This window comes from Cupressus sempervirens, chromosome 11, assembly GCF_028749045.1.
Source record: "Cupressus sempervirens isolate cs-2001-9-10 chromosome 11, ASM2874904v1, whole genome shotgun sequence".
Lineage (NCBI taxonomy): Eukaryota > Viridiplantae > Streptophyta > Pinopsida > Cupressales > Cupressaceae > Cupressus > Cupressus sempervirens.
This window is the reverse complement of record NC_143128.1, coordinates 829,300,128-829,325,411: the sequence shown is the minus strand read 5'-3', so window position 1 is coordinate 829,325,411 and position 25,284 is coordinate 829,300,128. Positions and strand designations below refer to the sequence as shown.

Here is a 25,284-nt window from a genome sequence, read left to right as displayed (position 1 = left end):
TTATTAGACTATACTTTTAAATATTCAAAATATATATACGAAAGCAATTAGACCACCAACATATCAATTCTAAACCGAATTGTCTTGGAATTTGTCTTCGAACAAATGTGAGATTTCTGATTCATGAGTGAACTCAGCAACCTAATTGATTCTGACTCAAAAAGACCACATCTACAATGGATTCTCAACAAGAGAGAAAAATTAGAATAAAAAAGGTGAATATTGACTTCACTTTCACATGAAATGCTATGTATCACTTTCACTTTGGAACAAAATGAGAGCATCAATAATGACCTGAAGACTCAAACAACTGGCATAGGTATAAAATATAAAAATTTGGAATGAAAGGGAAGCGTCATTGATGACATAATAGAAAAGAGTCTCTGGAAGGAGTGAATCCCCAAGGACACATCCCCTGAGCCAAGACCGCATCCCAAACATCCAAGACGTTTCAAATATCAGAAGACAAGTATGAGAACTTCTCAAACTTCCTTCCCCTTCTAGCAACCCTTTCATGACAGTTTTGAAGATGCTTCCTTCTTTTGTTCTTCTTGAGGTCAGCCAAGGGGCATTCCCTTCTCTGTTGAAGTACTATAAACATAAACAAATGATCTCTGCCACTTCAAAATCTGATATTTCTCACTTTTCTTTGGTGATATTGATTGCTTATCAAAGCATAGAGCAGATTTTCTTTAAGTTGTCTAGACATAAATATTCCTCTTGATATGTCCTCTTGAACAGCATTCGCAACTACTTTTGCAGTCTAAGTAAATAAAAACGTTGATCAGTATTTCACAAGCTGCAAAAGCAAGGATATTGTTTGTGTCTAACAGAGCTGTGAGCTCGTTGACTTCTAAACGTTTTTGCATTTGCAAATCAGCAAGAAAAATAACAACTGGTTAGATGTCTACAAAAAACAGATTGATGTTATTTGTATTGCACTTCCTGGTTGGTGGTTCTTGATTCATTACCTGCATGTTTCAATATTTGATGGATAGGATTACATGGCACATTTTAGGTTTGTGGAATTCTCACTTGATGGATTTGCCATATAAATCCTCCCAATTTATCCTAATTTTCCAACAATCAATTTAATTCTTACTAGTTATTTTATAGTAGTCAGCATTTCACTTAAAAGGAGCAATAGGTTTTGCCACTAATAGCCTAATAGGTCTTTCCTGCCCTTCCACCTTGATAATTCTTCTGGGATGCTTCATTCTGTTTATTAGGTGTGTTTTCTTGATGATTATTTAATTTTTTGTTTTATTGAGCAGACAGTATTTTACTTCACATAATCTCCAAATAATGGCCATCAGCAATTTTAATACTCAAATTCCACAACAAGGGCATCCAGGAGAAAACAGAATGACCAGCATAAATTGCAAATATTTTCCTTATAAATTTATAATTTGCTTACAAATCTCCAAATAAATTTTCAAATTTTCAATCAACGAATTGAGAAGCAAACTCCAATTGGAAGAAAATAGGATATCTTTCTTGCACAATATCTTTCAAATCTGCATCAATCTGCACACCTATGAACTGTGGATGAATCCATCAAGGATTAACTAAGTGGAATTTTGTCCATGAAACCAATATGCCTTAGGGTTTTTGTTTTAGACTCAATAGCTAAACAATAGCCCAAACTCTGAAAGAAGGTTTCACCAAAATGAATAACCAAAGGATAAATCAAATGTATCTCATCAACTTCCTTTCATAACCCTCTATGGAACTTTCTAGGAATTATATTTAAAAGCCACTTTTTAAACAATAATCTTTTTTGCTCTGTAAAGTTACTATGTAGCCCAATTAAATAACTCACATAAGTTGCCTTTTGATTTTCTCTTTTTCAACGGCTTACATTTAATAATTAAATTATTTTCTGCACTTCCAACTAAAGTTACAAAAAATATTAGAATGGAACAAAAATGATTTCCAGCCATGACAAAATATACTTAAACAGTCAAGAAATCAAACCTTATTAAAAAGTGTTGTTTCCATAAATAGAAAGCATCTACAAGAAGTGTGGATAACCTATAGAGAGTCACAACTGCACCCAAAAAGAACCATGGAACTCGACTTGAAATTTCAAACTAACTGTCACTGCTGAAATTATGGCCCAAAAAGTCTAGCACTCCCCACGAAAGTTGGAGTTCCCAAATATATTGGAAACCGAAAGACCACAAAAGGGGAAAAAATAGCACTTCCCTCATATTGTCAAGGCCTTCGAAGCAAAACATGACAAACATCCGTAGGCATGATGTTACAAAATATTTTAATTTTATGTGATTCCTATGGAATTCTACTGAACATTGCTAGTTTACCAAGAATTGTTGTTCCATTTATAACCACACTACCTTATAGACTCTTGAATGTAAGATTCTTTTTGGCTTTAGATTCTTTTTGGGTTTAGTTTTCCTACCATTTCATCGAATACCAAGTTACTGTGCTCACATTGTCAATTACCACTTTGCAACACTTAACTTTGGACTTGCAGATAGTATGGAAAAGGTTCCTTCTATGTGCCAGTTCATGTTCTTCCTTTTATACCCTTTTCATTATAAGAGCCTCTCCTTTATCAAGTTAATCTGCACAGTGTAGTGGTTCTTCATATTCTTTATTGCCTTCAACAACATGATCCCTTCCATAATCCATTATCCTTGAAACAATCATAAACCTTGCGGCCTTCTTCACTGCATCTTCTACCTCTTCCTCTAAAGGTGTTCCCTCTTCCTCTAGTGTTCTAACAATAATTTTCATCACAAGGAATCTTAGATCCCCTTCATTACTACATTGTCTTCTATCTTCACCAAAGTGTCCTCTTCCTCTAACAGATCTTATTCTTCCTCTAAAGTTGTTCTATTGCTTCCTAGCTAGTATTTCTTTAGCCCTCAAGGCACATTGGTAGACTTCTTCTACCGATCTTACCTGAAACATATATCTTGCAACTTTTTCCTCATTGTCCTCAAAATGACTGGCTCAAGTGTTGAATCGATAAAATTCTTCAATATAGTTTGGACATCAATTCCTTCAGCTTTGAATTCTATAACAGCTTCAACAAATTGAGACGATGATCAGAAGGAAGAAATTTTGATTCAACTTTGTCACCATTTGATCCATTGATCGAATCTATTTTCTTTCCCTTCCTCCAAGAAATTTACACATATTTGGAATTTTCCATTTATGTCAACAAACTACAGGCTGAAAGCAGAAATCAGAGGACAGAAAATCAAAGGGAGAAGTGAATGTGATAAAAATAAATTAAACTTATGATGGCCAACCTATACTATATTGGCATCCATGTTATCTAAGTTAAAATTAAATAAAATCATTTATGCAAAGGATCAGCCCCTTGAAGAAGCGTGCCCTATGTTTGGGCATATTAGTTCCCAAAACCACAGATTGGAAATCCAAAAGCTCGCCAATTCTCCAATAGGATTCCAAATCAGTTCTGGCCAATGAATGGAAATAATTCAAATTCCTCTATGCTTCAGGCTTCGCTACACCTAGGCAGGTGAACTACTTCAAACCTAATCACCTAGTTCAAAGCTTTTCTATAGCGAATTTAAATCTTTGTGAATTCTTAGGCTAGCAAGGTCCTTGAACTTAATCAATATGTTGTTATATGATTGCTTGAAATGGTTGAATGTTTGTGTAATGTTTATCAATAATAGATTAGATGCTTGCAAGAAAGAAGATATAGATCTCTAACTTCAGCTATGTTTCCCCACTTTTCATTTTCTAACTGATTGGCAAAAGAGAGTTTTGTGTAGTTACCAAAGTAAGTCTAGTCCTCGGTTGTGTTGGAGTCTAGGTCTAAGTTCCTGAGGCAAGGTGATCTCTATCGGATTTTCCCATTTCACCTTCTCTTTCCCTAATGCTGGGTGTGTTTGTTCTACCTTGTGATTGGTCGGGTAAGTTAGTACCTTGTCTGATAGAGATTGAAATCACGTAGTTGATGATCAATCATGTTCCATATTCACTCTCGGTGTACCACTCCTTGATAAGCAAGCGTTGGCAGAAATTTGAAAATTATCTTCTCCTCGGCGAATTTTGGACTCATGAAGGTGATTTCTCATAATAACCATTTGAAGACACATGTGGAGTAAAAGTGTGCAAAGGATGAAGGTTTCTAAGATAAATTAATATTTGAATTCAAGTTAAGATATCCAAACATTGTTCAGATTCATTGTTACTCAAATATTTAAGCCTTGGCAGAAAACCCTAAGTTGTCCTCTCCTCGGCGAGTTTTCAACCCATGAAGACAGTTTTCTGCAAAATGAGTTGAGGTGAAAAACAAGAGGCTTAATCACTCTCAAATAGGTCCTCACACCTTTATTGAGCATTCTCAGCTTCCAGAAATGTTGTTGTCGAAGATTCGGTCTAGAAGGAAGCAGCGGCAGAAAAATGGAAAATGTCTTCTCCTTGGCGGGTTTCCAACTAATGAAGATAGTTTTTCCGATTTTTCAAGAAAATCAAGTTAATGGTTAAGTTCGACCCCCATATTGGATTCAGAGTGTGTCAAAATGATATTGGAATAGATCGAATCATTAAGGAAGAAGAAATATGGCAAGAATCTCATTCAGCGGATTTTCCTCAATAGGGTACCCCAATGGTAACTTTCCGAAACTTAATAGAAAACGGAAAAGTAACTAGTGGAAATATAGAAAGTTACCGTTGAGTTCAACAGAACAGTGGAAAGACCTCTATGTGCCCGTTGAACTCTCGCATCTACTATCCAATGGGTTTTTCCTTAAATTCATTCATGTGGCGCAAATTTTGAAGATCAACAAATGAATTAAAGCTCTCATATAAAGATGCACAAGCAGTTGAATAAGTTGCCTCTTTTTCCTTTGATTTTTCATTCTGACAATACAATTAGCTTTTGAAAAACCTGTCACTGTTGCATTCGTTGTCTCATTCACTTTCTTGATTGTTCACGAACTCATGGCAACCAAGTTCGCGAGTTTTGATGGGTTAACTGGCATCAAATCCGCATTGCAGAACTTCACAGATACTTCTCTTCACTTCTTTGACATGTCAGACTTCCAGAAAAGGTTGAGATCCGAACAATCACCGAGAAGCTCTGAGGATGTGGTTTAGTTGAGGCAATTGGTTTCCCAATCGCGGTCCATGCCCCTAAGTTGATTTATGAATGCATTCATCACACAACCCAGAAACCAAGTAAACTATGCTACCTGATGACACAGTGCTAATCTCAATTGATAGGCAAACAATGGTGAACTGCCTTCATGTGCCAGAGTGGGAAGAGTTCTCCAATGTAGACATTGGTGGAGCCTGATGGAGCCTTAATTTTAGTCTCCATTTTTATTATGAAGAGTGAGCAAAGATGAGAAGACTCCTTATACAAAAGAAAAGCAATTGAGGGAAAAACACAATCACTAGAAATTGATCCTATTATTCAATAATCAAAGATTATGTACAAAGATCTTAAAGCTTGAGTGGATTATCAAAACAATTTAGATATTACTAACTCCTTGAGAGTTCAAGCATAGTCTGCTTAATTCATACTATACAATCAAGACTCTAAATATCTCATAGATACTAAACAAAAGATAGAGATAATCTAAATGCCTAGTATCTAAACAGATATATAATTTTACTGAAGTAGAAGTACAATGATCATATTTAGATGCGATGATTATAGTTGTAGTATAGTCATCTCTTGAGTATCACTGATGAAAAATACAACTCACAGTCAGAAGAATGCAATAACCTTTTCAATGCTAAAGTTGCACTCTAGTTTTTCCAATGCCCAAAATCATTTCTATAAATTCAATCGTCAGTGAACTAGATATAGCACCAGTTTGAGAGGAAGACTTATGAAGATACAAAATGAACCAGCAACATGTCTCTCATAAATGATAAGGAAACGTCCTTAAAGCAATACATTCGATTTGTGTAATGAAAGTCAGTGATTGAATTAAGAGGCGTTTATATCAAACCAAAGAGGCAGCGAATTATAATGCTAAAGTGTTTATAACCTGTATAGGTGCAATTAAATATTATATAGTAGTCAAGGACTATAACACTCAGTTTGAAATCTTTTTCATTCCCTTTGCAATGTACCATCTCCAAAAACTGCAATATAAGGAACTCATAATCGAGTGAAGACGGAAGAGATGTCAACGATTGGTGAGAATATTAAAGAAGTAACACAAATAAATATGAATGGAGATATGATCGAAGACCTGTAGGCAGATAAGATATTTTTGAAGAGTTTATATGCATAAAATATGGTGGACAGGCTCAAGATTGAGGATTGTTACAGGATGACCATGTTTTGGCAGTAGTATCTAAGCCTTCCATTAGCAGGTGCCAGGACAAAGAAGGAATAACTATACAGGATTTTTCAGCCTATGGATATACGAACCTAGAGAGTGCAAAGCTAAATTCCACCGTAGCATTTTGAACGCATAAATACTTGGTCGGCGATTAACAATTTACCAAGAAGCCCGATAAGTATATAAGAAGTATGACTTTTGAATGTCTGAGGACTAAGTAATATTTGATTTAACAGGACCTAGTTTCTGAAGTCTACATGCCATCGGGAGTTAAAGTTATTTTATTAAAACAATAAAATAAGATGAAAGAATATTAGAAGATGATTTTACTACATTAGTTTATTTTGTTTATGAAGTAATGCTATATGAGATTAAGAAAGGATATATCTAAAGTAGCCATTTGTTAAATCTGAAGTGGTGCGATTAATTGAGGAAGTAAAAGGGAATATGACTTTTCATTTGAAAAATCACACCTATAAAAATAAAAGATATAAATAAGAGAGGGTAGAAAGACAGTAACCATTGTAATATCCGGACATTCACATTCATATTCAGGAGAATTTAATTTACTTGTATGGAGGAATAAGGGGATTATTACGATTTTGTAATATAAATTCCATTATTTTATTTTTATAATAAAATAAAATGCTTTTTTGCTTATTATTAAAGGCGTGTAGATTTAAACTACAAGGGAATCGTCCTTTGTAATTATTTTTGGAATTTTATATACAATTCAAATGTCAGATAAGTGGACATGGTCATTTAGCATTTTAAATTTGGATCATCACAGATATTGTGAAATAAATAATTGTTTCCTTATCTGTGTCCAGTTTGTCTCCCAGAGGAGTTAAAGTTCAATCTAGACTAATTTAAGATTGCATATATATTTGATCTGTCACATCTTGATTATTTAATTGTTGGCAATTAAAGTATGTAAAGCATTATAAAGTTATACGTGATAATTCACTGAAGTTGACTCTACTGCCCGGATGAGTAGAGGCACTGGTCTTTTTATTATTGAAGTCAAAAAATCTCTATATTCCTTCTACAAGCATCAAATTCATTATTAACAAATATTATACAAAACATCCAACCATTATTCAATTTTCATTTTAATTAAGTTTGAGGACCTTCCCAGCAGGAGAACTCCATAAGTTTAAATTCGCTATAGAAAAGCCTTGAACTAGACAATTAGCGTTTGAGGTGAAGGTTTACCCACCTGGGTGTAGCAGAGCTTGAAGTGCAGGGAAATCAAGAAGTATTCTCGTTCATTGGCCAGAACTGATTGCGGAATCCTATTGGAGAAGTGGCAGGCTCTTGGATTTCCAATTTGCGATTTTGGGAACCAATAGAGCCATCTCAGAATTCTCAACTAAAAAGATGATTTGGAGGAAAAAAATATGAGGACATGGTTCCAGAAACCACAGAGTGATAAAAGTAAATTTCCCAATACCTTGTTTGGGACCAACCTTAAGCCAGAAATCATTGATATTTTGGTCCTCCTGTGTAGGTTGAAAGGTGAAGTAATTTGCTCAGATACCCAATACATTGATTGGGCACAAGAGGTAAGCAAAATTTTGTCCAATGTTCTTCAGGCAGCCAAGTTCTATAATACATTCTATGTTTACCGCATAGATTAATTGATTGATGCACACAGACAATAGATAGGAATAGCATAACTTCTTCCTTTATTCGCATATGCCAAAACATTACATTATGCTTGCTAAGATAAGATGATTTACAATGATTCCAGTAGGGGTATAAATACCTCCCGCTGAACCTTCCCGAAGGGGTCCATTGGCTACATAACAATCTTGATTTACCCGTCGGCTACAAAATCTTTACCGACAACATGAACCCATCGGCTACACAATTTCTACCGACAACATCATCCCCCCCAAAAGAAAAAGTCGTCTCCAGACGACAATTACAAAATATCCGAGACAATTTAACAACAAAATACATTAACTAACTAACTAACTACAACAAGATAGATATGCTTCTGCTACACCACTTTTACATTCATCCCGTGCCTGCACCAAACTGGTCTTCAACCCACTTGCATCTGTAGCCTCTGCTAACACAATACTGTCTCCTGAGTCAAGCTGACCTTGATAGCCACCCATGCTGCTTTCTCTGCTTCCAACTCTTGGGTACCCTAAGCCAAGTGTCGTTGTACTGCCTTTAACTGGATGATCAACTCCTCCCGAGCTCTCTATGCATCCACCAAAACAGCCTCACATCCAACACCTACTCCAAGTGCCTTTGGTACACAGACACTCCATGCCTGCAGCAGCTCTAGGTCTCATCAACTGGTCACACTTCCCACGACTGATAACCGCAACGATTGGGGGTCTAGGGGGCAACGCCCCTTGCCGCCAAGACCAAATTAGCACTCCAAAACCCACACAAAATTGCATGGAACACACTATTTATGTGATTTTTTTCTGATCCCACACTCTTTCTAGCAACCTCTGATGTTTTCCCTTCCTTTTGGCACCTGCGTTACTCATTCCAAACTACTTCAATCTGTCGTCGCTTTTTTTTTTTTTAGCTCCTTCACTTGTGACTGCTTCCTTCTACCTTCACTCAATTTCTTGCATCCACCAACTGTTAAGCCATAGTTTGTTTGTTGAGCACACAAATCCCAAGTCAGCGTCGTCCGAGAATTGCAACGAGTCCTCATTCCCTCTCTTCACATCTTGAACGCCTCATGTTCATTTCTTCCTTAAACCTCTGTGCTTGCAAACAACCAACCGCAACTAACAACCCGCAGAGAATATGAGTTACAGCGCTCATGGGATAACAAATTTAGACGCGGAACCAAGACATCCGCGGGAGAAGTGGAGTCCACGGGATAACATAACGCCTGCGGGGAAGAGAGTTAGGCCGCTGAGAACTCATCAACGCCCACAGGAGAGGAAAGCTTCCACGGGAACCATAAAATCATCTACTGGAAAAAGCAACGGCGCCAAATGTTTACCGCATTGATTAATAAATTATCGCACACAAACAACGAACACGAACAGCAACAGCAGAACTTCTTCCTTTATTCGCATATGCCAAAACATTACATTATGCTTGCTAAGATAAGATGATTTACAATGATCCCAGACAGGGTATAAATACCTCCCACCGAACCTTCCTAAAGGGGTCCGTCGACTACATAACAATCCTAATCTACTCGTCGGCTACAAAATCTTTACCGACAACATGAACCCATCGGCTACACAATTTCTACCGACAACATCAAGCCGTCGGCTACACAATATTTACCGACAACATTCTACATGTCTTCCTTCTTGATTTACATGTTGGCATCATTGCAATTATGGCCTGGCCTCCCAAGATTAGAGAATTTCCCTGATGATGTTAAATCTTATGAGTTTTATCCATGTCTACAATTACAGAATAGTTATGTGGATTATGTTAAGGTGAATGATGCGTTTACTATGAGGATTTGCAGCGAGCTACAGGGATGCCTGGAAAGGAGATTCAGCCCAGAAGCCATGGCCGCCATTAGTCAATTTTGATGTCACTTCATTCAATTCTCATCATTTTCTTATTTGCGTCTTGCAACGTTTGACGGATTTCCCTTAAAGCTACTAAGGTATCCAAGCAACATGATCGTGTTGATCGAGATCATACGGCAAGCCCTACAAGTAAATGTACTGAGCGGGAGCCTAAAGAAGAAAGGATATGAATTCCCCATGAAAGTTGGAGCCTTCAGCTGCGACACTCGGTCGGACGCCAAAAATGTGATGAAGGTGTTCAAGAAGAAATATAAGTTGGACATGTATGAAGTCCTTAGGCCCATGTTCGACCTGAATGGGTATGCCAAAGATGTTTTGCAGATAGGGAGCGTGATAAAGCACATCACTACCATTGAGGACTATTGGGCTGATTGCAACGATGAGTTCGAGAGCCACAATCAAGCCTTTGCTAGATTGATTGTCGACCAAGTGAAGATGTATAAGGTTAACATTGATGTAAGAGTTGAAGACGACGGTCAAAACATGTATAGCAATACATACTTGACCAAGCTAAGAGGTACTCCCATAAGTTCAAAACCTTATAAAGAAGTTGTAGAAGACCTAGTTATGATGATGGCCAGAATCTACAAGAGAACTGGAAAATGGGTCGAGTGGACCACGACGCGACGAAGCAAGAGCAAAGGCACGACCACCCAAGCATCCCTGAATGTAGCGGCAGCCTCATCTTCTCAAAGTGGTGCCTCAAGCACAATTTTTCCTATCACTCAAGGACCTGCACAACCAACTGGTGGAGGTGACCAACCTCCTGACAAGACTATCCCTCTTGATAAAACTTGTTAGGATGGTTCAGTACTGGTCATCGAAATTGAAACTGAGGCCGAGAAGAAGGAAGAGTTGAAGGAAAATGCGGTTACGCTGGCTCTCTCTCCCGACAGCAGTTTGATTCCATCTATAAATGTTGCATTGCTTTTACCAAGTAGCCCCCAAATACAAGTGGTAGACCTTGGAGATGGTGAAAGTAGTGAGAGCAAATCTACTGAGTCTAACAAAGCTACAAAGAAGACTATGGAAACAGAGAAGGATCCCGAAGCTCCAAAACATATTTCACAAGTTCCAAAGAACCCTTTCTCTTCAACTATGAAGACATTAACTCCAGTCAAGAGGAAAATGTTCAGTATAGACACGCTCGGGACTGCATCTAAGGTGATTGGCACAAAATCATGATTGGAAGACACCTTGGACAGAAAGAGGAAGAGGAAAGAAGACAGTGTCCCCAACAAAGAAACTTTATCTCTAGCTATCTGTTCTGGATCACCATTGAGTAAAGTCAAGAAGCAGAAGACCTTGTCAATCCTCGAACAAGATCCTGATACAAGGCACTTGACTATGGAGATTGCCAAGCCCACTAAGGAAGGGAGAATTGAAGACATGTCTACAGAGGACTTCGCATTGCATTCTGTAGACCTCGGAGAAGGTAGACATGACACCAAAGTGGGCCTGTCGAAATCAACATATGATGTGATAAAAAGGCAACTCAAAAGCCTTAAACTGGCTTAAGGTTAGGATGAAGCTGGAGATTTATGAGCTTAATTACTTCATCAAACAATGTAATGTCCCCATTTTTAGCAAGTCAGTTCACCATCGCGACCAGTTGGCCAGGTCAATTCACCATTGCAACCAGTTGGCCAGGTTAGTTCACCATCACGACCATCGTGAGCTGGCAACAGGATTTGAGGGTCTTAGTTGTGTGGTTATAGGCTTTCCAACAGCCTATGGTGTGTTTTGGCTCCATTTGAGAGACTTACTATTTATACTAAGTCAATTTGTTGGTTCCAAAGAGCTCAGTTGAGTCAGAGGAGTTGGAAGATGCTCTCAATTTTTATTTTGGGCTTCTAGTTTGGGCTTCAAGAACTTTTGGAGGGAGCATCGATTTATAGTAAGTCGCCCCGTCAGGTTCATTCATCGTCTTTCATCATCAGGATCACTCTAGTGTTGTCAGATTTTGATTCTGATGCTTCTTCAGTTGTTTTCGCAAGACGGGTGAATTATTATTATTATTCATCTAAATACGCTGAGGTTGCTATTTTTGTTACTGTTGTTGGTTGGTCACCTTAGTATCATAGCTCGTTGGAACCAGGACGAAAAGTTTTAAATCATGAGAACAAGAAATAGTGGCCTTACATGTCAAAATTTGAAGTTATGGTGGAAAAGGTCATTTTCAGAGCCAAAAGCAATTAATAAATTAGTTTATAATGGCACTTAATTATGTTTTAATGTTGTGTCGGAAGCTTCTTAAGTGAAGTTCATTTGAGAAACTTTGTGCCATTTGGAGATTATAAATATGAGCCCATTTGATGAATAAAGCATCTGATTGATTATTTTATTTTGTTGCCTACGAAGAGTTTCTAAGTTTGCTGATTTCTTTATCCTTGCTGAAGTATAAGGGTTTGGAATTAAGAAGTCTCTGGTATTCACAGCTAAGGTATTGTGAATTAATTCTGAGAATTGTCTTAAATAGATTATAATATCTCCCGACTGTTATGTACTGTACTTAGGAATTTCATTGTGGTTGGAGAATTTGTGATTTGGAACGCTATTATTGTCTATTGTTTGGTGTGGTTATAAGAGGAATGTACTGTGGCTATCGTCCTTGTATTTGGCAGCAATTTCAGACTTTGTGGAAGGCTGCAATTAATTATTGGTGGGCAGCGATCAGGTTTTAGAGCACCTGCAATTATAAGCAATGAGCATGTATTTTTAAACTTGCGAGTAAATTGGATTATTTCTCAAGAGCTGCAATCCATATTTCATCTGTTAGAAGTCAACTTCTAGGTTCATTATTGCATGCTTGTAAATTTCCAGAATTCAAATTTTTAAATTGGATATTAGTAGCATTGCCATCAATTATAGAATTACTTTTGAATTGTTTAGTGGTGTTCATTTGTCCAAATTGATAAAGACTTAACCAATTAAAATTGTGAGCAGCTAGTTGTGAATTTAAAACATTATTTATTGAGTGATAATAATTTGCCTGCCAAATGTTTGACAAAATATCAAACTATTGATTAGCAAAAGCAAATTGATGTTTGTTAAGAATATAGCCTGTTGAGGGTTTTTACAGGCAACTAGTCACCCCATTGGCAAGCATCTCGAGAGTGTCAACCACCAGTGACCCTACAACTACTGAGCTATCATCTCCCAATTACAAGAGGACAAACACTTCGGACAAATTGGTAGGGAGTGCGGAAAACTCAAGTCTGAGGGACTTGCAATCATAGACCAACTCGGTAATGCAGTACTGAGGCTTGAAACAAAGAAAAATAATATCTCAGCTAACTGAGCTACCCTATCAGCAGAGAAGGCCAAGAGCGAGAATTGTGTTTCCTTATTGAAAATGATCAACCATATGAAGGCTAAGGAAGCAGTAGAGGCAAAGATTCTACCTAAGGGAGATGAGCCCTTATTTGAATGGCTACAAAGTATGCAATTCAAATCTGAAATGATCCTAGTGGCAGAAGAAGGATTAAAGGAAACAGAGGCTAAAGTCAAGAAGGATCAGGACAAAGACTATGAATTACTAAGAGGTCTACATACAAATTCCCAAGCTAATGGACAAGGGAAAGGGATAGTTGCAGTTCTTGTCATGCAAAAGAATTTCTCCAATTATCTAGATAGCTTAACAAAGAAATCTTCTAATTGTCAGAACAGAGTGTCGAACCTCTAGAGGCTTGACGAGTGTGTACATGTGGCTGTGGAAGAAATGTAGGAATGGTTGAATGCCATCAAAGATCTAGGCAGAGAGCATTCCAAGTGGCTCTTAAGATACACTAACGTTCATGTTCATAGACATGAGGAGTTGATCCCAATCATTGTTTTCACCAAAGCCTATAAGGCGAAGTCAGAGAAAGGAAAGAAGGTATCTGATCCCGCCCTTTCATATTTTGATGTACTGATTGTAACTAACAATTGGCTCCTTGCCATTTGTCGATTTTGAGGAGATGAACCAATTTGAGTCTCATTTTGTAACAGTCATCTCAGAATCTTATATGTACCTAATTGAAAGATTAATAGAAGGTCGGCTAATTTTTGGTGTGAGATACTTCAGATTGCAGAGACAAGTTGAGGGTATTTTGTGTCACTTATTTTCTATTCCACTGTTTTTTGATAGTTTTAAATATCTCTTTTAGTTGAATTGAGTTAAGGAATAAACAAAGTGTTGTTCCCCTATTCAACACAACAAGCTGAAGATAGTAATAGTGTTATTGAAGTTTAAAAGAAATTTTGTTTTCCATAATTCTTTAAGTTAGTCCATTGCATGTTAGATTCAAAAGCATTTTGTTAAGTAGGTAATTCATAGATGGAATTCATTACTGCATCGTCAAGTTCTGTGGGTTCATAAGATGTATGAGTTCACAAATTTGATTAGCATCAACACCTAAATCTTTGCCGAAGTTCCTATTTAGACCTAACTTGGTTTACCTCTTCTGTTCTCGGGTTAAGAACATATCCCCATTTAGATTTAGGAATAACAAGACTGATTGCAAATTACAAACCCGAGGGAGCTGTACCTAAGAATTCAAAGGGAAGTCAATCACTTAGCTATGGTTTCGAAACTGTTGTAACCAGATATTGTTCAAGAATATCGGGCATTCAAAGAGTAGAATAAAAGAACAATCTGTTTACTAACAAGCTATAAATTCAATAACTATATTTCAATGATTTTAAAAGACCAATGTCTCTTCTTATCTAGGCAATAGAGTAAACTACAACAAAATTATTAGATACAACTTTATGAGACAATATTTATTTAAAATATCATCAATTATCCCTATACTCCAAAAGCAAAAGATAATTCTTGTATGCAATTCAACGTAAGTCTAAAAAGAAGTTTAATTTCTCTGGCGGAAAGCCCAATTACACAGAGATGAGGAAACACTTCTATATTCACATCTATCCCTAATAATCGAACAAAGAATGTGGGAAAAATCCAACGCATAAGTTATGTTGGAATAATCCAATAATCTTCTTACTATTTATAAAGGACAAATCTTAATATAACTTTAAATCTCTCTACTATTAATAACATGAACAACAAGGCCATCCATTTATTATTGAAATATAATATTTATAAATTTATATTAAAGGCACGCTTTAATATTACAATTCCCCTTGCAATATCTGAATATATCTCTTTTAATATCTTCTTCGGCTATGTCTCTTGTTTTTTATTTCATATTTCTTTCATTATTTATATCTTGACACTTTAAAAGAATGTGACTTCTCAAATTGAAAAGATATTTCTCTTTGGAAATAAATTGCACCCCTTTCATCTATAATCAATATTAATTTAATTATACCCTTTAGACTATTTGATTTGTCCATCTTTACACTTGTATCTTTTAATCTTTTCCATATTTCCTTCCCTATCCGTTCTCTCTCTGTCACATAATGTAGGGACCATCTTAAACAATGAATTAATTCCACTTTCGGTTATGATCTGGTTCCTTTATTCCTTCCATATTGGATAATTGTCACTTTGTGTATGCCATTGAATTTTGTTTCTTTCTCTTTTATTATATCTTTATCAATTTCAACAGTCAATATGACTACTGCTAGTGTTATCTATCCTCCATTTATAAAATCCTTTCATCTCTTCTATCCAACGAATACCCAGGCATATGTATTTGATGATGTATACCAACGTGACCGCAATCGTGTCTTTGTTGTCACATGATAAGCTTATCTGGCAGATTGTTTTGTCTTCTTGCAAAAGAACAAGAGTCTTTACCGTCGGCTCCTCCTTGCTTCTACTTGTAACAGTACGATTTGTATCGGTTAATTCTTTTCATTGCTTGATGTATCTGCATCCCATATTTCTTATTGCTCACATGATTTCCATTAAAATGCAATTATCATATTTCCTTTTGAGATTGCGAACTGTCACAGTCATGTCTTCCATTTTTGTGTTGGCTTCATCTTCTTCACCATCATATATACTTATGTTTCATATATGCGATATACATAAGAGACATTTCCTTCCTCCGATACTCTTTTCATGTGGAAAACAAAGCGTAGAGGGTCTTGATATGCTGCATATGCCATACCCAGAATCAATGACATACAAGATGCCATCCACAGTGAGTAATGTTTCAGTAATATTTGTGGGAACAATATACTTGTGAGCACCTTTTTCAGCACTTTGGAATATTTAGCTTGAAGATCTGAATGCAGTTGAGAATAGATTGGACGTGTTGATAGCTGGGTTATTTTGTATTTTTTTAGTTGACTCTAACTGATCCATTCGTTCTGCCAGTTCACAACAAGTAACTTCAATCTTATCTTAACCTGTCATGAACATGAGAATATCTCCATGAATGCAAAACAGACTCTTAAATGTAGCTTTATAATTCATCTGTTTGATCACAGAGATAGAAGGAGCAAAGGAGAAGGTCAATTATAGAACTTAGGAACGTAATTGCTGTTTGGAATTTCTGAATGTTCGTACAAATTCTCCATCCTTGCTCACTCTTCAAAAAAAATGGAGACTAAAATTAAGGCTCTATCAAGGCCAACATCTCCTTATGTAGCACCCATGCTAGTGTTAATGTTGTAGCTTCAGTCAGATTGAATTGACCTAGAGATAATCCTTCTATGGTCATTGGTTAATCATCAATTAGACAAACTCTCCTATATATGGTAAATAATAAATTAATCATCATTAGACAATATATTAGCAATGATATATATAAATATAATTATATGTAATACACACACAGCTATATATATATATAGCTGTGTGTGTATTACATATAATTATATTTATATATATCATTGCTAATATATTGTCTAATGATGATTAATTTATTATTTACCATATAAAGACATGTCTCCTTGTCTCATATGTATATGACATTCAAATCTACATTTGGAATACACAAAAATAAATAACAGTGTTATTATATTTGCAGAAAATGATCCTATAAAACTCAACGCAGTAATAGAGAAAGGTTTCAAATGTAAGAAAGAATAGAAATGATATGGAGAACAATCATAAGAAATTCTTGCAGTAATTATATCAGCAAAATCAATTAAAAGACAAACCACTCCAATCAGACAAGACTACTCATGTAATATCCCCACTAATAGGGTGGGTTAGGGACAAGTAATACCTACAAAATAAATGTTAGAATCACAATAATAATAAAACTAACTATATTATTCTACCCTCAAAGTTAACCCCAATCTTAAGGATGTCTCCAGATCCGGCTTCTTAGCTCATAGCTACCTCGCCGTCATCCCAGGAGCACACCCCTTAGGATTCTTCTTAGACGGGCATCCTCTATCCAAGGCCAACAACATATGCATATGTTTGACAACATCAAAATATTCTGGTACATCAATTATCGACCATGACGGACAATGGATATCTTAATATCTCCATGCTCCATGCTTCGATATCAATTATCAGCCATAACGAACAATGTAGATATTAATATCTCACATGCTCCATACTTCAAGTTCACATTAATTCTCGGCCATGGCAGACAATGGAGATCTTAATATCTCACAAGCTCCATGCTTCGAGTCTCATTAATATCCATGATGTTAACCCCATGAACTAATACACTATTATCCACAAGTATGGTTCCTTAATATAAATAAATTCATAAACATAATTAGAAAAATATAATTCTTAAACATACCTTTCTTACCTTCTTCTCCAAGAGTCACACCCTTTCATAATACAAATCTTTTGAAAAGTCACAACACTTCATCACTAAAATCCTTTGGAAAAGTTCCACTACTTTATAATTACAATATTTTTTAAGAGTTGCAATTATCATAATTATGACCCTTTTGAAGGTTCACATCCTTTCAATATCATTGACACCTTTTTTAAAAGTCTCTTCCATTTTTCCTTTTTGAATTCCTCTCTTCTCCTCTTTTTTTGTCCTCTCTAAAATAAACTCTCCTCCCTTTAATAGCTTAATTTTAAGGAGTCATGTCTATTTGTTAAATATCTCTTGATTTTTCATTAGATTTAGTTAATTTATATTATTCTATGTTATATTATTTATTTACTTACTCATTTGTGTTTATTATTCTTTATATTAAATTCTACTTAGAAAAATTAACATACTTTCCACAATGTTGTCTCTTGTATCTAATTTTATTTATTTACTCATTGAAAAAAAAAATTAATTATTTAAAATGTCATACTAAATATTATTTCATTAATAGTATAGATTAAATAATTATTATTTCCTAGTTTTATATTTTAGTATTAGTTTCAATATAATTTTATTATCATTATTTATTTAATAACATTTTATTATCTAATTATTATTAGAAATCTATGTTAAAATCGGGATACAACAGTCTGCCCTTCCTCAAATTGTTTGTCCCCAAGCAATTAGATAATCTCTTTTGTTGAGTTGAAATATATATTTCTTTTAGTCCAAATTATTAGGTTGCTATCATGGATATGTTTGTATCTTTTATAATAGTCATTAACTTTCTATATTAGTCTTTCATATAAATTATTTTCCTAGATCTCCTTTAACCCTACAGGATGGCAAGATTATACTCTGATACCATTGTAATGTCCCCACTAATAGGGTTAGTTAGGGACAAGTAATACCTGCAAAATAAATGTTAGAATCACAATAATAATAAAACTAACTATATTATTCTACCCTCTAAGTTAACCCCAATCTTAAGGACGTCTCGAGATCGGACTTCTTAGCTCATAGCTACCTCGCCGTCATCCCGAGAGCGCAACCCTTAAGATTCTTCTTGGACGGGCATCCTCTATCCAAAGCCAACAACATATGCATATGTTTGACAACATCAAAATATTCTGGTACATCGATTATCGACCATGACAAACAATGGATATCTTAATATCTCCATGCTCCATGCTTTGATATCGATTCTCGGTCATGGCGAACAATGTAGATATTAATATCTCACATGCTCCATGCTTCAAGTTCACATTAAATCTCAGCCATGGCATACAATGGAGATCTTAATATCTCACATGCTCCATGCTTTGAGTCTCATTAATATTCATGGTGTTAACCCCATAAGCTAACACAATATTATCCACAAGTATGGTTCATTAATATAAATAAATTCATAAACATAATTAAAAATATATAATTCATAAGCATACCTTTCTTACCTTCTTTCCAAGAGTCACACCCTTTCGTAATACAAATCCTTTGAAAAGTCACAACATTCATAGTTAGAATACTTTCAAAAAGTCACAACACTCCATCACTAAAATCCTTTGGAAAAGTCTCACTATTTTATAATCACAATATTTTTGAAGAGTCGCAACTATTCATAATTATGACCCTTTTGAAGGTTCACACCCTTTCAATATCATTGACACCTTTTCAAAAAGTTTCTTCTATTTATCCTTTTTGAACTCCTCTCTTCTCCTCCTATTTTTTTGTTCTCTCTAAAATAAACCTCCTCCCTTTAATATCTTAATTTTAAGGAGTCATGTCTATTTGTTAAACATCTCTTGATTTTTCATTAGATTTAGTTAATTTATATTATTTATTTACTTACTCATTTGTGTTTATTATTATTTATATTAAATTCTATTTAGAAAATTAACATACTTTCCATAATGTTGTCTCTTGTATCTAATTTTATTTATTTATTTACTCATTGAAATTTTATTTTATTTTTAATTATTTAAAATATCATACTAAATATTATTTCATTAATAATATAGATTAAATAATTATTATTTCCTAGTTTTATATTTTAGTATTAGTTTTAATATAACTTTATTATCATTATTTATTTAATAACATTTTATTATCTAATTATTATTAAAAATCTATGTTAAAATCGAGATACAATAGTCTGCCCTTCCTCAAATTGTTTGTCCTCAAGCAATTAGATAATCTCTTTTGTTGAGTTGAAATATATATTTCTTTTAGTCCAAATTATTAGGTTGCTATCATGGATATGTTTGTATCCTTTATAATAGTCATTAACTTTCTACATTAGTCTTTCATATAAATTATTTTCCTAGATCTCCTTTAACCCTACAGGATGGCAAGATTATGCTCTGATACCATTGTAATGTCCCCAGTAATAGGGTTAGTTAGGGACAAGTAATACCTGCAAAATAAATATTAGAATCACAATAATAATAAAACTAACTATATTATTCTACCCTCTAAGTCAACCCCAATTTTAAGGACGTCTCTAGATCGGACTTCTTAACTCATAGCTACCTCATCGTCATCCCGAGAGCGCACCCCTTAAGATTCTTCTTGGACAGCCATCCTCTATCCAAAGCCAACAACATATGCATCTGTTTGACAACATCAGAATATTCTGGTACATCGATTATTGACCATGACAGACAATGGATATCTTAATATCTCCATGCTCCATGCTTTGATATCGATTCTCGGTCATGGCGAACAATGTAGATATTAATATCTCACATGCTCCATGCTTCGAGTTCACATTAAATTTCAACCATGGCATACAATGGAGATCTTAATATCTCACATGCTCCATGCTTTGAGTCTCATTAATATCCATAGTGTTAACCCCATAAGCTAACACAATATTATCCACAAGTATGGTTCATTAATATAAATAAATTCATAAACATAATTAAAAAAATATAATTCATAAGCATACCTTTCTTACCTTCTTTTCCAAGAGTCACACCCTTTCAAAATACAAATCCTTTGAAAAGTCACAACACTTCATCACTAAAATCCTTTGGAAAAGTCTCAGTATTTTATAATCACAATATTTTTGAAGAGTCGCAACTATTCATAATTATGACCCTTTTGAAGGTTCACACCCTTTCAATATCATTGACACCTTTTCAAAAAATCTCTTCTATTTTTCCTTTTTGAACTCCTCTCTTCTCTTCCTATTTTTTTTGTTCTCTCTAAAATAAACCTCCTCCCTTTAATATCTTAATTTTAAGGAGTCATGTCTATTTGTTAAACATCTCTTGATTTTTCATTAGATTTAGTTAATTTATATTATTTATTTACTTACTCATTTGCGTTTATTATTATTTATATTAAATTCTATTTAGAAAATTAACATACTTTCTCCAACGTTGTCTCTTGTATCTAATTTTATTTATTTATTTACTCATTGATATTTTATTATTTTTTTAACTATTTAAAATACCATACTAAATATTATTTGATTAATAATATAGATTAAATAATTATTTTTTCCTAGTTTTATATTTTAGTATTAGTTTAAATATAACTTTATATCATTATTTATTTAATAAAATTTTATTATATAATTATTATTAAAAATCTATGTTAAAATGGGGGTATGACAACTCCATCAAAAGTAATAGGCAAGACTGTATAAGCAGTGAGGAGGCAATAATCTTCAACCATTGCATTAAATATAAAGATATGTAAGAGGCTATTTGAATCAGCAAAGGAATTTTAAGTTGATCGCCACATCAAGTGGTATCGCTGAAGAGAGTCAATGGTATAAGCAGACATCTATTCGGGTTTTGATATAGAGATAGATAATCATCTTAGATTCGTTATCACTGGAGAGTGGTCACCCAATTATGAAGAAGGGTAGCAGCACATATGAATTGGAGATTTGAAATCTGGATGTGGACCATTCACTGCTCTAGAGATTGGCAATTATCCTTAGCCTACAAATGGCGATATCTTTGACAACGTGTACATCTTTTGTCGTGGGTGTCTTCTATTCAACTCAAACAACCACAAATAATTACATCTGTTCCTATAGTAGGGAGTAACGTCAGCATCAACCTTACTATGATGACAACTATCTTGAGTTCGATAATTCAGACATTTAAAAAAGGAGGAATTCAGGGTAACATATTGGTGACTAAGGAGGGATAAGTTATAAAATAAAAATATTATTGAATGAAGGTTAGGGGAAAACGAAAAATCTGTAAAGAACAAAAATAACCAAGAAATAACAGTTTCAGAAAGAGCTAAGAGGACGTTGAGTAATCCTGATTCCTTATGCCTGGTCGAGTCAGCAAATAAAATATAACAAACTCCAGCAGTGACCAGCATACATAGACATTAAAACTGTAGAAAGGGATCTTCTCAACCTTTCATTTATATCAATGAAACCTGTAGACACGAGACTATAAACAATAGTGATCGACAGTAAGAGGAACATATGGATACAACAATTATTGCCTACCACCGTAAGAGTTATCAGTACATCAATTGTTGAGGGAAAGATCATTAATAAAAGGGCATGGATTATTACTGGATACATACCGACAAAGATCTTGAAAACTATTAATTCTTTATTTTATTTTATTTGCTGGATAGAACATATATTAATTGCAAATATTTAAATATAACTCAGAAAAGAATTTAGGCAAAAGCCTACAACGCAACGGTAACTTGCGAGCCTCTCATGTGGGAGGTCTTGGATTCGAATCTACCTTCACTTAAACATATAATAATAATTAATTCCAGCAAATAATAATAATTAATCTAGGCTTCAGCCGTTTACTGATCCAAAAAAAAAAAACCTCAGAAAAGAATTTATAATTGCCACAATCAATATCTCCAGCAAGAAGCAATAATCGAATTTCTGAATGATCAAACTCTTAAAAGGTAACAACCACATATGGAGACTAGTGCCAGAGAGGCTTAAATTTGTTATGATATTGGTGAGAGTATTGATTGAATCTCCATATTCCTATGATGATGGGGTCATCAATTGTAAGCTTATGAGTAAGATTTCTTGTGTGTATTTTCCTTATACATGGCCAATGGAGAAACCTTGTTTGCTGTTATTGGTTCCAGTTGGAGACTGCTGCTAATTTTATCTACTTTTCATTAAATGATTGAAACATGACATTGTTTTTGAATATGTTGGAAAACATAATCAGACTTATTTATCTTGAGATTGATCCAAAATTCATGTTGTAGACAAGGTCAATTGAATTAGTATTATGGATATCATAAATTTGGGCTTATATTGGAAAATGAAGAAGTGAAGAACTTATTGGTGTCCATCATCTGCATGCTTAACTTTTCAGTGGAAAGTGTAATCCTGAGCAGTGGTAATAGGAGAGTGTGAAGAACTTATTTTCCTTCGATCAAGTTAAGGGTCCATTTGAGCCATAGAGTTGTAAGCCATACATAAGAAAGATGGTGCATTTTTTTGGATATTGAAGATACATACTTTCCTGGCACAAAGTTACAGGAGATAATGTTGCAAGTACTAAGGAAGGAAAGTTGAAGTTGCATGTTGACAAGCTTATCAGGAATGCGAGTTTTGTAGTGTAGTAAAAGGATTCCATTGAACACATATACATTTGGTATGATAACCATCACCATAATTCTACTCAAGATATGCAGATGAGACACAAGACTGGAGTGGATATTGTGGGTCAAAGAATGGGAATTTTACATTGTGAGGGGAATAATAATCAATGTTACGTTCCCACTTGAGCTAACTTTAGAAGGGAGATGTTTCATTCTCAAATAATCTAAGAAGACATTTTCTAATTTGATGCATATGAACCTTCATTGGAGTAACTTGTCCAAATAAGTATTCTTGTCCTTGAGAATTAAATTTATCTACTTATTGTAGTCTCTCTCTTATTTGCAATTCTATACATACTATAAAGAGCTATCAGCCTTGATATTTTCCTTTGTGTCTAGAGATGTTCTTGTAGGAAAAGAAGGTTGGCACTTTATACATGCTACCAAATATTGTGAAGAACTCAATCTTATGATAAAGAAGTTTTGATCTAGAATTCATTAGTCATCTGATGATCATTCTAGATAAAGTGAGGCTCTTGAAGCAAAAATCCTTGATGATTGAGATTGTGAAGTAATCCTCCTATATCAAGAAGAAGTCTAACAGTTAATTAGAGGCAATCTTGGACAAAGAGAGGGAGCAGATAGAAGATACGCTTCAGTCAAACTTTTGGTGATTTTGATCGTATTGATTCAGATGGAGTATACCATGTCGAGATGGATTCTCTAGTGATCATGTATGTAGGCTAGAAAGGCCTTATGCTATCAGGATACTTGTTGAACTGGGGAAGCATGACATGACTTGCTTCCAGGAGATTAGAAGGATGATATCAAATTCAGAGGGAGTCAGACACTTCACCGGAGACAACCTTGTACGAGGAGGTTAGAAGGTTGACATTAGTTTCAAAGAGAGTTTGACATTACCTCAGAAGCAACCTTGGATTGGAAAAAGTCTACACATTGAGAGGGATAAATTTGAGGTGAAATTCCTCGTGATACAATCTTCTCTGTGAAAGAGAAGTTTGAGGTGAAAACCCTTGTTCCACCCTCTAGGACCAGCTATGGTGAACCCACCCTCTAACTTGGTTCATGGTGGATATCCTATGAGTTACTGAATGACTCTATCGAAAAACATCATGAGAGGTGATGATCTTTCATCGATGTTTGTGTTGTGAGGTCGCTATCATAAGGTGACGATCTTAATAATAGCTTGATCCATTATCATGAATGACTACATTAAGTTGTCCGGGAGTTCTGGATATCATGATAACGAACATATCATGATAGACTACGTTAAGTTGTTGTCCCAAAGTGTCGAAGATCATGATACTTGTCGTGATGGAGGTCATGACATTTTGATTACTTGTTACCTAATAGACTACATTCAGTTGTTGTCCCAAAGTGCGCCGGAAATCAAATAACACATCCTTCTAGGATATATCACATTCTTTTGGTAGGCATCATGAACATGATACCAGTGCACATACCAAGAGAATATAAGTGTGATTGATATTTTTTGTTGAATCATACATCAGATGATATCGAAAGATAACATCTAGGCTGAAAGATATATGTTGATATCCTTAAAAATGTCATTCCAAGAATATCATATTGAGATGATATCTGTCTATATGCTTGAGAGCATGATGTGTTCTATAACAATCCTCCCTAGCTAAGAGGTGGTGTTAATGTTGTAGCTTCAATCAGATTGAATTGACCTAGAGATAATCCTTCTATGGTCATTGGTTAATCATCAATTAGACAAACTCTCCTATAGCTACTTATATGTGTGTGTGTGTGTGTGAGTGTGAGTTGCATATAATTATGTTTATGTATATTATTGTTAATATATTGTCTAATGATGATTAACTTAACATGTCCCCTCATCTCATATTTATACGACATTCAAATCTGCAATTGGAATACACAGAAATTAATGGTAGCGTTATTACATTTGCAGAAAATGATCCTATAAAACTCAACTGCTAGAAGTTTTAAAAAATTAAAAAATTGCTTGCTGACCTCATGGGATAGGCACCCATTTTTGGAGGCAACGTTCAAATTAAATAAAAATATTATTTCCTCCTCGGGCTACCTGTTTGAAATGTTACAAATGATTGGTAAAGAGGTGCTTTGGCCAATATAAATAAAAAGCCACTTGAGGATATTAGGAATCAAACATTCTATTGAATATCA

General features: G+C 34.8%; 1 protein-coding gene across 2 annotated transcripts in view; it reads right to left on the bottom strand.

Annotated features, from left to right (window-relative positions):
- LOC149532130 (phosphatidylinositol-glycan biosynthesis class X-like protein) overlaps window positions 1-25,284 on the bottom strand; it is a 136,955-nt gene that overhangs the window by 70,385 nt on the left and 41,286 nt on the right. The gene's annotated exons all lie outside the window — the stretch shown is intronic.